We start from the raw sequence: 12,880 nt of genomic DNA, 5'->3' as shown, positions 1-12,880 counted from the left end.
AGGTATATTTTGCTATGGCATCCTTAAGGGCCCTCTCACACTTTTACTGTTTGACATTGTGTTTATGTAGTTCATTCATTTTTATTTCAGATTTGTGATTACCACGGTGTCCTGTAACAGACCAATGTCTTTTACAGCTGAACTACCATTTAATGTTGCACCCGAGTAACTTTTACTACATTGTGTTCTGCTACCCATCCATCTTACATTCTCCTTATTAGCCTTTCTTTCCTCAAAGAAAGATTTAAAGCAGAGGACATCTTGTATTGTAAGGTCTTTTAAGCAGGGTCCTCTCCTCTGCAGTCATTGTTTGTATTTGTCATTTGTAACCCCTATTTAATGTACAGTGCTGCATAATGTTGGCACAATATGAACAGCTTCATAGACATCAGTAGCATACATTAAGGGTGTAAAAGATTTCCATTAAGTACAACCTAACAGATTCTAGGCTTCTGTTGCTGCATTTGAATATTAGCACGGTCACAAATGCAGTCACCAGAAAGTCTTGTTAATAGGAAAATATTAATATATTTACATGTCTTCTATTTATTTTCAATTTGTACTGAAAAACAAAAGGATTTGGCAATCGATGCAGGCAACAGCCTGGCTAGAAGTCTGGCAAACAAAATAGAGGTGATGGAAGCCTTAATGAATGAAGAGCACTATTGGCTTAGTTGGTATTGCTGAATCCTGGCTTTGTTCTTAGCATGACTGGGCTGTCAATATTCCTCAGTATACTCTTTCGTAAAGACAGTCAAATTAAAGGGTGATGGTGTCTGTATGAGAGAAGTGATGTGGAAGAAGAAATTGTTTATGTAGTGTGTGAAGTTGAGACATTATATGGGTGGAGTTGAATGTGGAGATGCATTATACTAAAATTATTCGAGTCTTCTATAGGCGCCCCAGTGCCAAGGAAGCAATAGAGAATCAGCTACTAGCACTGATAGAAAAAGCAGCAAAAACTGGAAATGTTTTGATCATGGAAGGTTTTAACTACCCCAGACATTGACTGGAGTAATAGCACTACAGGAACAGCGAAAGGGAGGAAATTTGTGAATTTATTACAAGATAATTTTATGGTACAGTTTATAGAAGCCCCAACTAGAAACGATACTCTGGTGGACCTACTTCTTTCTAACAATGCAGAACTTCTATAACAAATGTGCATATAAAAGAGAATCAGGGTAGCAGTGACCATAATATGATTTCATTTAATGTAAGTGGGAAGCATAAACAGGAATAACATTTATTTTAAGAACAAATTTTCCATTATTGAGAGGGGCTCTCTGGGACTTGGACTGAGAGACAATATTGTCCTCAACTCCAAACAGAAATGGGAATGTTTCAAGTCTGTTCTACACAAGCACACTGAAAAATATATTCCAATGGGTAATAGGTTTAAATTTTAGCCTCTTAAACTTATGTGGCTCACAGCTGCTGTAAAAAAAAAAAGCCATAAGGAACAAGAAAAGGGCATTCCAAAAATATAAAAATGAAGGATCATCTTAATCATTTGAAAACTTAAGAATATAACAAAATATGTAAAAAGTAGATAAAATGTGCAAAATGAAACTTGTCAAAGGAAAGTAAGGTGACCCCCCCCCCCCCCCAAAAAAAAAAAAAAGATGTTTTAAATATATAGCAATTAATAGTGTGACTCGGGATTACCGCTTTTTGCAACTAACATCAACCCCCAAATCATGGGATTACAGCTAGGGAGGTTAATCATGGTATTCATTAGGCATGGTACCAATGGATTGGTGTAAGGCCCATGAGGTTCCTATCTTCAAAAAGTGAGAAGTCATTACTAAGTAACTACAGACTGGTTAGTTTAATGTCCATAGTTGGAAAGGTCCTAGAGAGTTTGATAGAGAACCACAGAGAAGTTTCTACTAGAAAATGGTATAATAAATGATACCATGGATTCAAGAAAGACCAAAGTTGTCAAATTTAATTTCTTTTTATGAGGAAGTAAACAGGTAGACAGTGGAATAGCAGTTGAAAAAATGTACTTGGACTTTACTAAAGCATTTGACACCGTACCCCACAGATGGTTAATAATCAAGTTTGGAAAGTAGGAAAGCCGTTTTCATTGTGGACTCAAGGCAGCCATTAGTCTCATATGTATTGGTTTGCCAGGTGGTTTCTCCGGGACCCAAACCGCACTGGGACAGAGCTATTAGCTGGAGTATCTGGACCTGCTTTTGGATATAGCCTAGACCAGAGTCTTACCCAAGAATTACTCTTCAGTCTTGAGTTTTGAGTCTGATGATTAACTTTTGAAATTAGATTCTTTCAAGACCACACAAGCATTCTGTTGTCTTAGGAACAAGCCTGTCGTCCTTGGGCAGGCCATTGTTGGGCTCTTCCTGATCTGGCTATTTTGGAGTTGGGTGGAAGACCTTCATTCCAACGTTTATGGCATAAACCATTCTGAAGATCTGGAGAGGAGGCCCTGGGGACTTGCAAAGGAAAGTAAGGTGAACCCCCCAAAAATGTTTTAAATATATTAATAGCAAAAAGGTCAAATCTGAGCATGTAGGCCTCTTAAAGGATGTCTCTGGGTTGGTAATTGAACAGAACTAGTGGTCTGATTCTGAAGATCTGGAGAGGAGGTCTGGGAACTCTGCTGTTTCGAGAGTCTTGGTTGCTTGAGGAATTCTCACTATAGATAACTGACTTCCTCTGCTAGCAGTGCCAGATTTCAGAGGAAGGGTCCTTGCATCAAAAGATTTTCTAGGACCTGTGTTGTATGTAAGAGATTCTGGATGTGGACCACCTAGGTTCAATAATGAATAGACTAGGTTTCCCCAGGGTCAGGAATCTCATAGCAGACGTTGTAGATGCCTGTCTGATGCTTCTGTTGATTCAGTACTTTTGACTGCTTTTTGATACTTGAGCCCCCCTTTCCTCCCCCTCAGTACAATTGCTGTGGGGGTCATTTTATAATCTTCTTCCTAGACTAGCCTAAGTGGATGTAATACATTGAGCTGCCAAGGCTCCTGGCAGATGTCCTGCACGCTACCAGATGGTAAAATCAACTCTGGTGGGATTTGAACAATTTCTGCTTCATGGTTGCTAGTTTTAAAAAGCTTTTTAGCTATTATTATTATTAATAATAAACAGGATTTATATAGCGCCAACATATTACGCAGCGCTGTACATTAAATAGGGATTGCAAATGACAGACTAATACAGACGGTAGAATTAAAAAAATATTAAAACTTTTAAAAGTTTATAAACTGTGTTATGTTTTGCGGCTCCAGACTATTTTTCTTTAGTGGAAGAAGAGGCAAAATGGCTCTTTTGATAGTAAAGGTTGCTGACCCCTAGTCTAGGGTGTTGTTTATTGATTTTTTTAGTGTTTAGCAATTGAGATCCAAGCTGCTAGGAAGATATGAGAATAGCCTAGTAAGGGTTTTTAGTAAAGGTTTAGCTGGGCATTTCCTGGAGTAACAGAATAAATTACATACATACATAATCTATAAATTATTCCCCTGTCAGTGTGTCTGAACTTCGCTGGCAGGCATATCTTCTCAGTTCCTATATGAAATGCGATCTGTGTAAGTGAAAATTATAAACAAATCTAGAGCAAATTGACGAGAATAATTTATAAATGGAGCCTTCCGACTAGGCAGTGTTAAGAGGAGGTACACTCAAAATGCTAGGTTCTTGGCTTTTAACATTTCCTAAAAGCCTCAGTGCTATCTTAAAGCTAAAGTAAACCCAAGACAAAAAGAATCACACTTACCTTCAATCCCGCAGATCAGTCGATCTGTCAGGGGGGGTTCTTCCATCAGGTCCTGTGTTGTCCCGGTATCTGTCTTCGGCCAGGCGCAGAAGGAGCACCAGGCACCGACTTCTTTTCTTTTGGGTTTTTCATCCAGTGTCACCCGATTCCTGCAGTGCATAGGAGCGAGATCGGGTGACGTGGATTGGAAAAAAAATTGCCCATCTCCCTGTGGATTGCTTTCAATAAAAGGGTTGTTTACCCTTTTAAATAAAAATTCTGAGTTTAGGTACACTTTAGGCTATCAATACGCTTTCCAATATTTTTAATTGATTGGAGAAAATGTTTGAATGGATCATTAAAGGTAAGTTATGGTACTCCTAATATAAGCCAACCTTTTTTTTTTTTTTTTTTTGCAAGAAGGATAGCAAGGCGCAGAGGTAGAAATGGACATTACATTAGGTACGTGTCACTGTGGCCAAACATTAGAGCTTTATCCTTCAGGGTTTTGCTGGTTAAAACCTATCTTGTCCCACCCATTTGTATGGATTGGCAGAACACAGCACAACTTTCTGGACATGTTCATTTTTCATGTAGTATTACATTTGCACAGCAGCACCAACAGTGTCAGGTTCCTAAAGGTGTCCTTAAAAAAAATATTTAGGTCTCATAGCAATGGTAGGAGGTCTTAGAGGGCTCTTACCAAACCGTTAGCTTTTTTTGTGTGTGTTTGGAAGGGATGTGTTATAGGAGAGGAGGAGAAGAAAGATATGATATGTGCTGGGCACCCCAACTCCATCCATTTAGTAATCTGATTTGTTGCAGAGATGTTGAAATAAGAAGAATAGATGCAGCAAGTGGAGGGTGTATTTGGTAAATATATACCCAGTTGAAAAGACTTCAGCTATTCTGTGCAATACACTCAGGGTGAGTAAATCATTGGATATAAGGCTGGTTCATTTTATTAAAGATCATATGGAGGGCATTGGCTGAAGTCACGCAGTTTGCCTGCACCGCTCTTCCAGCCTCACTGATCATTCTTTCAAATAAGACACTTACAGGGCAGACAGATAAATATTGTACATCTACTGCTTGCTCTGTCTACATGTTGGACACTGGAACTACTACTTCCTTTGGCCTTTAGAACCCCATTCCCTATTGGGTGGTTCTGATTCCTTCTCATTTTCCAACTCCACAACCACTAGGAGATGAATCTTTTCTGTTTGCAGGAGCATTTTCAGCTGTTTCGGCCTAAAATTCTTCCAAGCTGGTGTGTAGGACTGATCATCAGTTAGTAGATGTTTTGGTTGTAGTTAATGTTGCTCAAACGGAGTACACCAGTCACTGAGAGCAAAAGTTCACTATTTTCCTGCTCAAGAGTTCATATTCCCAATATTTAGTTTTAAAACTAGCATGAAAACATATCACATGGAAGGTCACACTGATGTAGACATTTTGAACATTGAAAAGGTTTTACAAACCTAAGTATTGCTGTAAAATACACACTCTTTCTCTAGCTCTCAGAATCCTTTATTCACATGATTACAAAGAAAACATTATCTACAATGACAGAAATAAGCCATTTTCTACACAATGAGAGGCATAATATGTCAAACTGGCAATATAGAGTTTTGGTGAAAGGTTCACCTGTTTCCACCAAAAGTTTTTATCATTCACAATTTTTTGTAACATAAAATAATGCCAATGACATCTTGCCTGTAACAGATACAAAAGTAGTTGAGCTGTTAATGAGATTTACCAGCAAATCCCTTGCTTTTTCTCTCTATATAAATTTTTCTATCCTCATCATTGTGTACATTTTTTTCCAAATGAAACTTAGTTTGTAAAGTCAGCACAGCCAATCTTTTTTGTACAATGGAAAACATTTACTAATCCTCGTTAATAGTATTGCAGCAATATACTATGGACCACCAGCCCAGTCCTAGCCACGTTTAGGGCTCATTCACATTATTGCGCTGTGTTAGCACACACATTGTTTGCTACTACTAATGTTACCAATAATGGACTTGGAAAAAGCCAGAAATGGTGATAAATAGCTTCTGAATTTTCTGGAAAATGAAAGTGTGATACGATAACAGACCCAATTTCCTGGGTTGTAAATAACAGTATGAAGAAGGCAGGAAGTATTGGCTCCTTTGGGATGTGGATTTCAGGGGAAGGGGTTTTCATGAAGAAAATTATCTGTAATTTGGCTTTTGATCCATTTTACTAGTAGACTTATTCCTCCTGTGAAATGAAATATTTTACCCCTTTGCTTGGTGATTTACCACAGCAAAAAGCAAAAAAAAAAACTATTGCAACTTTTTCCCTACTTTTTATTTCCTATATTTATAAGGTTATTTACAGATCCAGCATAATATGAAGGGTAATTAGTGGTGACACATTTCCGTTATTTTTTTTCTAGAGAACAAGAATAAAGCAATCTAACAGGTAAAAGGTAGACCCACCTGTTGCACATACTTTCTTTTCACTTCCCGATGAAGCTTATCGCTGCTGAAAACTAAGAGAGAAAGCCCTGTGAAAGCTCCTGGTCCGTTAGGAACCACAAAACTACTTATACCATTTTAGTCTTACTTTCATTGAATATGGTTGCAGTAACAGGGATCACAACCCACATTTACTAAACCTCATAATAAGCAAATTTCATTAAAAAAATGTTCATTATAGCTATTGAACCTCAAATGTTCAGAGAAAATCGTATATTCCCTATTTTTTGTTGGAACTTTCTGTGGTATTTCAATAATACACTTTTATACGTCTGTTTAAAAACATATACATTTTATTTCCAAACATTATTAAAACAAATTAGTTAAAAAAAAAACTAAAAATGTGTTTTTAACAGATGAATAAAAGTATATTTTTGAAATACCACAAAAAGTTCCAACAAAAAATTGGGAAATACAACTTTCCCTGAAAATATGAGGTATTTAAACTGGGATGTGGTTCAAAAAGATCCGCTAATCCCTGATTCAACCATAGTACTCTATTGAACGTGCTAAAACTACTTCCTGAGGGAACCTATTCCACATTTTTACAGACCTTACTGTGAAGAATCTCTTTTGTACGTGGAACTTTTACAAAAGAGTGCCCTCTTGTTCTTTGTAATGATCTCAAAGTGAATAATTGGGAAGAGAGTTCTCTATATGGACCATTTATATATTTATACATGGTGATCATATCCCCCCCTATACATCTCTTCTCAAGGGAGAATAGATTCAGTTCAGCTAATCTCTCCTCATAGCTGAGCTCCTCCATTCCTTTTATTAGTTTAGTTGCTCAAGGGAGAATAGATTCAGTTCAGCTAATCTCTCCTCATAGCTGAGCTCCTCCATTCCTTTTATTAGTTTAGTTGCCCTTCTCTGCACTCTCTCCCATTCCACAATGTCCTTTTTGTGAACTGGTGCCCAAAACTGGACTGCATATTCCAGATGAGGACTGACAATGGAATAGTAATGAATGTGTACACATTTACACTCCCAGGACAGCTATAAAAAAAGATTGTCGGCCAGACTCTTCAACTGACATTTCATGTCTATAAATATGTTAAGGTTATTATCTGGTGATGTCACATCAATACACAGGGCAATTGTTTGTTTTATGGTAAATTACTTAAGTTTACCTATGTCTTGAAGAACATCAGTGTCGTCACAGAAAAGCTTTAAGTATTAACTGATTGTTATTAAACATTATAGTAAATCCAGTGGTTTAACTTGTATGTATATGTATGAACAATGACATATGATATTATACTGTAACAATATTATAGGGCTTACATTAATCTATTAGCAAATGCTTGTGCAAAAAAATGATTCATGCAAATAAAACATTGTCTCCAGTTGGTAGTGAATTGAAATGTTTAAAACTAAATGGGATATGATACAAATAACATTACACACGTGATATTAGTACACATTGGATTCAACTTTTAGAACCAGGGGAATTTTTCCCATGGGCCAGTTCATTGGATATATATTATAGAGAGTTATCAAATGTCTCGCTCCTTTTACAACAGAAACCAGAACCAAATTCAGTAATGTCAGAATTCAGGGATCCTTTACCTATCGCTTTCCCTCTCCTATTGGGCTTTCATTGGATCCTTTATAAAAATGATCTTTATATTTTACACTTCTTACCCATACTAGCTGGGTCATTGCCTCATTCACTTCTATGTGTATATTGAACACATAGCTGACTCCTGACTGGTGTGAACAGGCCCCTTAAAATGTTTCTAATAATGAAATGGAGGCAATGACATATTATACAATGCCTATTGTTATGACCAGAAGGAAATCACCACTGAGACACATCCTGCATAAGATAATGCATTCTACAACCAGGCCTTCTACTGTCTGTGTCTTCCATTGTCCATAACATATGACAAAAAGTAATAATTGGCAAGCATTGTCTAAAAACTGTTCCACCTATGGCTCTTGTTGCCATTCACATTGCTATGTGTTGCTTTAGGGCAGCCAATTTAATATTGCACTTTGCAAAAGCGCAATGCACAGAAACCCAGGCCAGGTGCACTGTACTGTATTGGCAAGGTGCATTTAGGGTGCAAATAACAATTCAAAGCATGTGTTGTGTGCCATGTAGCTCTGGAGTTTTCAAAGAGAAACATGCGTGCCATACACACCACAGTGCCCTTGTGGAAACAAGCATTGGAACCGTGCTCATACACTGCAACTACTTTCTAATCTTATCATTTTACTCTTTTTTCAAATATAAGATAAACGCAGCACAAATAGTTACTAAAAGTCTAGGGTTATTACAAAAATTGTGGCCAGGGTATTACTATAAATTAGTGGGCTTCCAAGCAAAAATTTGTCCGGGGCACATCTTCCTGCCCCCTTCTACATGAAATAAAAGAAGAAACTAAAAGGGGCTGTAACCTTTGGCCAGTTGTTCCCACTCCACCCCCGTCCCATCCCCATGACCCCTGAAATAATACTTAGATACACCCATACACAAAACACACATACTGTATATCCGATTGCCTCATTGAATCAGGAAGAAATTGTTTCCCCCTGTTGAAGCAATTTGTACCAGGGGCTTTTTTTTGTCTTATATGTCTTATAGGGTTTTATATATGGGATATCTTTATTTCCCTAGTGGTTGAACTTGATGGACTCTTTTCAGCCTAACCTACTATGTTACCATGTAACTATGTACAATGCACACACCAACATGAACTCTTGCTAAAAACTTTAACCACACAAAGCGTATTTCCTGTGCTGTTTCTTCCTGTTGTATCACCTAGTGATAGCTTTCTGTTTCCATCTCTTTTATTGTTTTTTTTTAAAGGCATGAAAACAAAAGCCATATACTGTAGTTGAAAATTAAAGAGTTCATTGAGCATATCCAATATTATAAAGTTCTATTACTTTTACTAAAAGCAGCTTTTTGATCTAATGTTGAATAAAATGCCATAAAAATGCCTAAGAGTAATATCGTTGTTAAAGTCTGAAGTGGGCCAAAAATGTGCATGATTTCCACTTGCTGGAAAGCCAAAATAATCCCAAGCTTTATTAGTCTATGTGGATACAATGCTTCAATGAAAGCTCCATGGATAAAGAATAGGAATGGATGAAGAGCTGAGGTAATGATAAAAAATCTGCATAATTATAGGGGAGAACAGGAGATAGATGGGAGCTCTGATCCCTGTCTGTTACTCATGGGCCCCTCCCTGGGCCACAATCTGGTTCCCAGCCACGTCTTTCTGCTAAGTGTGACAAGAGCAGGGCTAAACCTGGTGGATGGATGGTCACAATCTACTTACACTGCCAATCAAAGGATGAGTTAGAGCTACAGACCCCCTTAAAGGGACAACACATGTCAGCACTTTCCCCACCCCTGTGGTTTTAGTTACGCTCCTAATTGTGGCATTGCAATGAGAACTTTTCTATTTTTTTAGAAAAGCTACAAAAACATAAATATACTGGACTTTGTGGTTTTATTAAATGAGTATGGATTCAATTACAGCAATGCCAAACTATTGGGATGCCAGATTTAATATATATACAGCCGATGTGAAGAAAAGGTGGTTATTTGTAAATTCTATGAGGGCTTAGAAATGCAAACATGAGAGATCTAAACATTGCTTGCAACAATTTGACCATGCCTAGGGCTAACCATAGACTAATAGCAAATATCAGGAGCTCTTAATTTAGAACTTTTTGTATGGGAGATCTCTGTCTCATTTGGATAGGTTGTTTCATGCCTTTATTTCCTTCTGTTTCTTAGCTTTGTCCTGCTCAGACTCCTAAATCACATGCTCTTAAATCAGTTTCTGTAAGACGTGCTGTACAAGCAGTTTTTAATCAGCAATTTTTAGATAATCTTAAATTATAAAGTTCACAATTTTCACTTTAAAGCATGTTAATTGAGTTACCAGCATGAGCTTTGATTGCCTTGTAAACCTAACCTTTGAACACATTTGATAATGCTACTGTATTTTGTTCTGTAGTTTGTTTTTCGTATTAACATTAATGGCAAGTTTGCTGTATTTTGTGGTTTTGCTCTGGCAATTTTTGGGTGGCTCAGTAATAATAATTTTGGTGTAAAAAATGCATTGCAGATATGTAGCCATTAGCCAGTTAAAGGAAACCACCAAGAAAACACAAAGGCTGACGCTGCTGATCACTTTCTGGAAATGTTAGTTGTTGGCTGTCAGACTGGTAGTTGTTGGTGTTGTTGAGAGTTAAAAGTCAGAGTAATGTCAGAGCTCCTGGCTTTCAGGTCAATGATTCATAAATGATTAAGGCTAATAACTCTTTATGTCTGCCAAGGGGCTAGCATTTTCAGAATGACAGATCAGTAATTGTTGCTTCCATGTTTCTTCAGCTGAAGTTTCCTGTAATAAAAACAAACAATTTTTCAATATAAAGTTAGTAGGGGAAATTGTTTTTGTTAATAAAACAGAATATCTAATCTAATGCTGATCACTGTAAAAGGAACCTAAATAATGGGTATACCAAAAATTTGTGTTTGCCAAAGAAAACTAATGACCACATTTGACATTACATACATAATATTGTAGCTTCCCATAAGACTTGAATAGGGAACTGTGTAAATCTGTGGTTCCCAAATGATCCAGTTCATGGCATCATTAGTTCCTAGAAAATGTTTAAAAGGCACCCCTGGGCCATATATATATATATATATATATATATATATATATACATATATAAAGATTACTAACTAATAATATTTACTGATAGTGACAGACTCTCACAGACAAATATCGCATTTATACCCCCATAGTCCTCAGTTTCTTGTTTTCTTGGATGTGTTTGACAGTCTGACTGTCTTCACATAATGCACCTTAACATTCTACACAATGGGCCTAATTTATTAAAGCCTTCCAAGACTCGAGAAGATAGACACTGGGTGATCCAGCAAACTTGGAACGGATTGAAAACATTTGTCAACTAATAGCAAAAAAAGTAAAAATAGCAAAAAAAAGGAAATCTATTTCATGTTTGCAGGATCACCCAGGTTCACCCACGATAGTCTATTTTCTTTAGTCTGAGGGAGTCTTAATAAATCAGGCCCAGTATGTACCCTTTTGTCGCTGAAATGTTTTAATTTAACTTGTACTTTATTTTGTTTTTATTTTATCTCCAAGAGAGCGTAAAAAAAGATGTCTAAATATGTACTATATAAAGGGTTTATTATCTGTTATCTATATAGTTTGTCATACACTGATAACAATATAAATGTGGGTAATCCCTAAACCTCGTATAAGGCAGTGGATAGCTAATCCCTGAGTTACTAAAAGATCAAAAAAGAAAAAAGGAGAGAAAAATTTGGCTCTATATTTATGAAGGATTAATAAGTGTAACAAGTCCAAATCTAAAAAACTAAAGCTGGATCTCGTACCCGACGCATTTCTCCATTAGGCTTACTGGAATCATATATACAGGGATTCAAAATATGTTTAAAGTAATAATCAATCACAATTCTATCAAATATTATGGTAAATCACCCAAAAGGGGGTAAATCACAATTCCAAGAAATAACGAAAATTGTTGTCACATCAATGTCCATATAACATATTTTTTGATACCACAAAAAGGTAATGTGGGTCATTAAAGGCTAATACTCAGAATAAATAGTATGTCAACATCATATATTACAATAATTAATACACAAAGTACTCAAGTAGTACATACCAAATGAAATGTTTAGGAGTGCTTAGGAGGTAAGTTCTGTAAAGATCGGTGTGTAAGGGAAAGAGCCAGAGTAAGGAATCCAAATGTTTGGCTTGGGGTATGATGGCGATAAAACTAGCAGTGTCTGAGGGATATATAGATGGTATTAGGGACTATGGGTGTCCAAATGTTACAGCACATAGAACCTTGCTGACTATAGAAAGTTTACAAAAAAGGAAGAAAATAGTGTGCTTGATATCTTACTGAACGCAGTTTTGGCTTAATAAATGAAATTTAAGTTGTTCACTTAGCAAACTGAGTTTTATCCTTGAATGAGATTAACTTATAATAATTTTAACATTTCAATCATTTGCAAGCAAATACCCTACTTTTTTTTTGTTTAGACTTATTCAAAGTTAAGTTTTAGCACATTTATTATTCTAAATGAAATTTCCCTTGCAAGGAGATAACTGTTATTGCTAAGTAAACAGCCTCGATATGGATATACTTTGAGTAATTATTACTCAGGCCAGATAACTTTTATCACCAACCTGCAGAATACAACAAAATTATATTCAATAATGGTCTTCAAATTATTATTTATAGAAAAAAATGAAATTCAGACCTAAATATTTGTGTATTCCAACAATAATAATTGTGTTCATTTATACTAATTGTGATGTGTTCTAAAAGTAATGGTCTGTGTAGATGTAACCCCCCACTTTGATGATCAAAGGAAATGTTTAGATTTGTAATAGTTGTCATTATAGATGAGAGATAATTACATTTCTGGTTAGGAAGACTGATATATAGGGTGTCTTAAAATAAGTATTAGTGAAGTAGTTGCACCCTGCCATCCAGTATTAGGTACAATTATACTTGTTTTTTTTTTTTTTACATAAACATAATAGAAGTAACAGGAGAACATCTGGGAAGAAGGTAGAGAGTTTTATGTACGCTGAGATTATATTAACTT

This window comes from Pyxicephalus adspersus, chromosome 11, assembly GCF_032062135.1.
Source record: "Pyxicephalus adspersus chromosome 11, UCB_Pads_2.0, whole genome shotgun sequence".
Taxonomy (NCBI): Eukaryota; Metazoa; Chordata; class Amphibia; order Anura; family Pyxicephalidae; genus Pyxicephalus; species Pyxicephalus adspersus.
Note: the sequence above shows the minus strand (reverse complement) of the source record.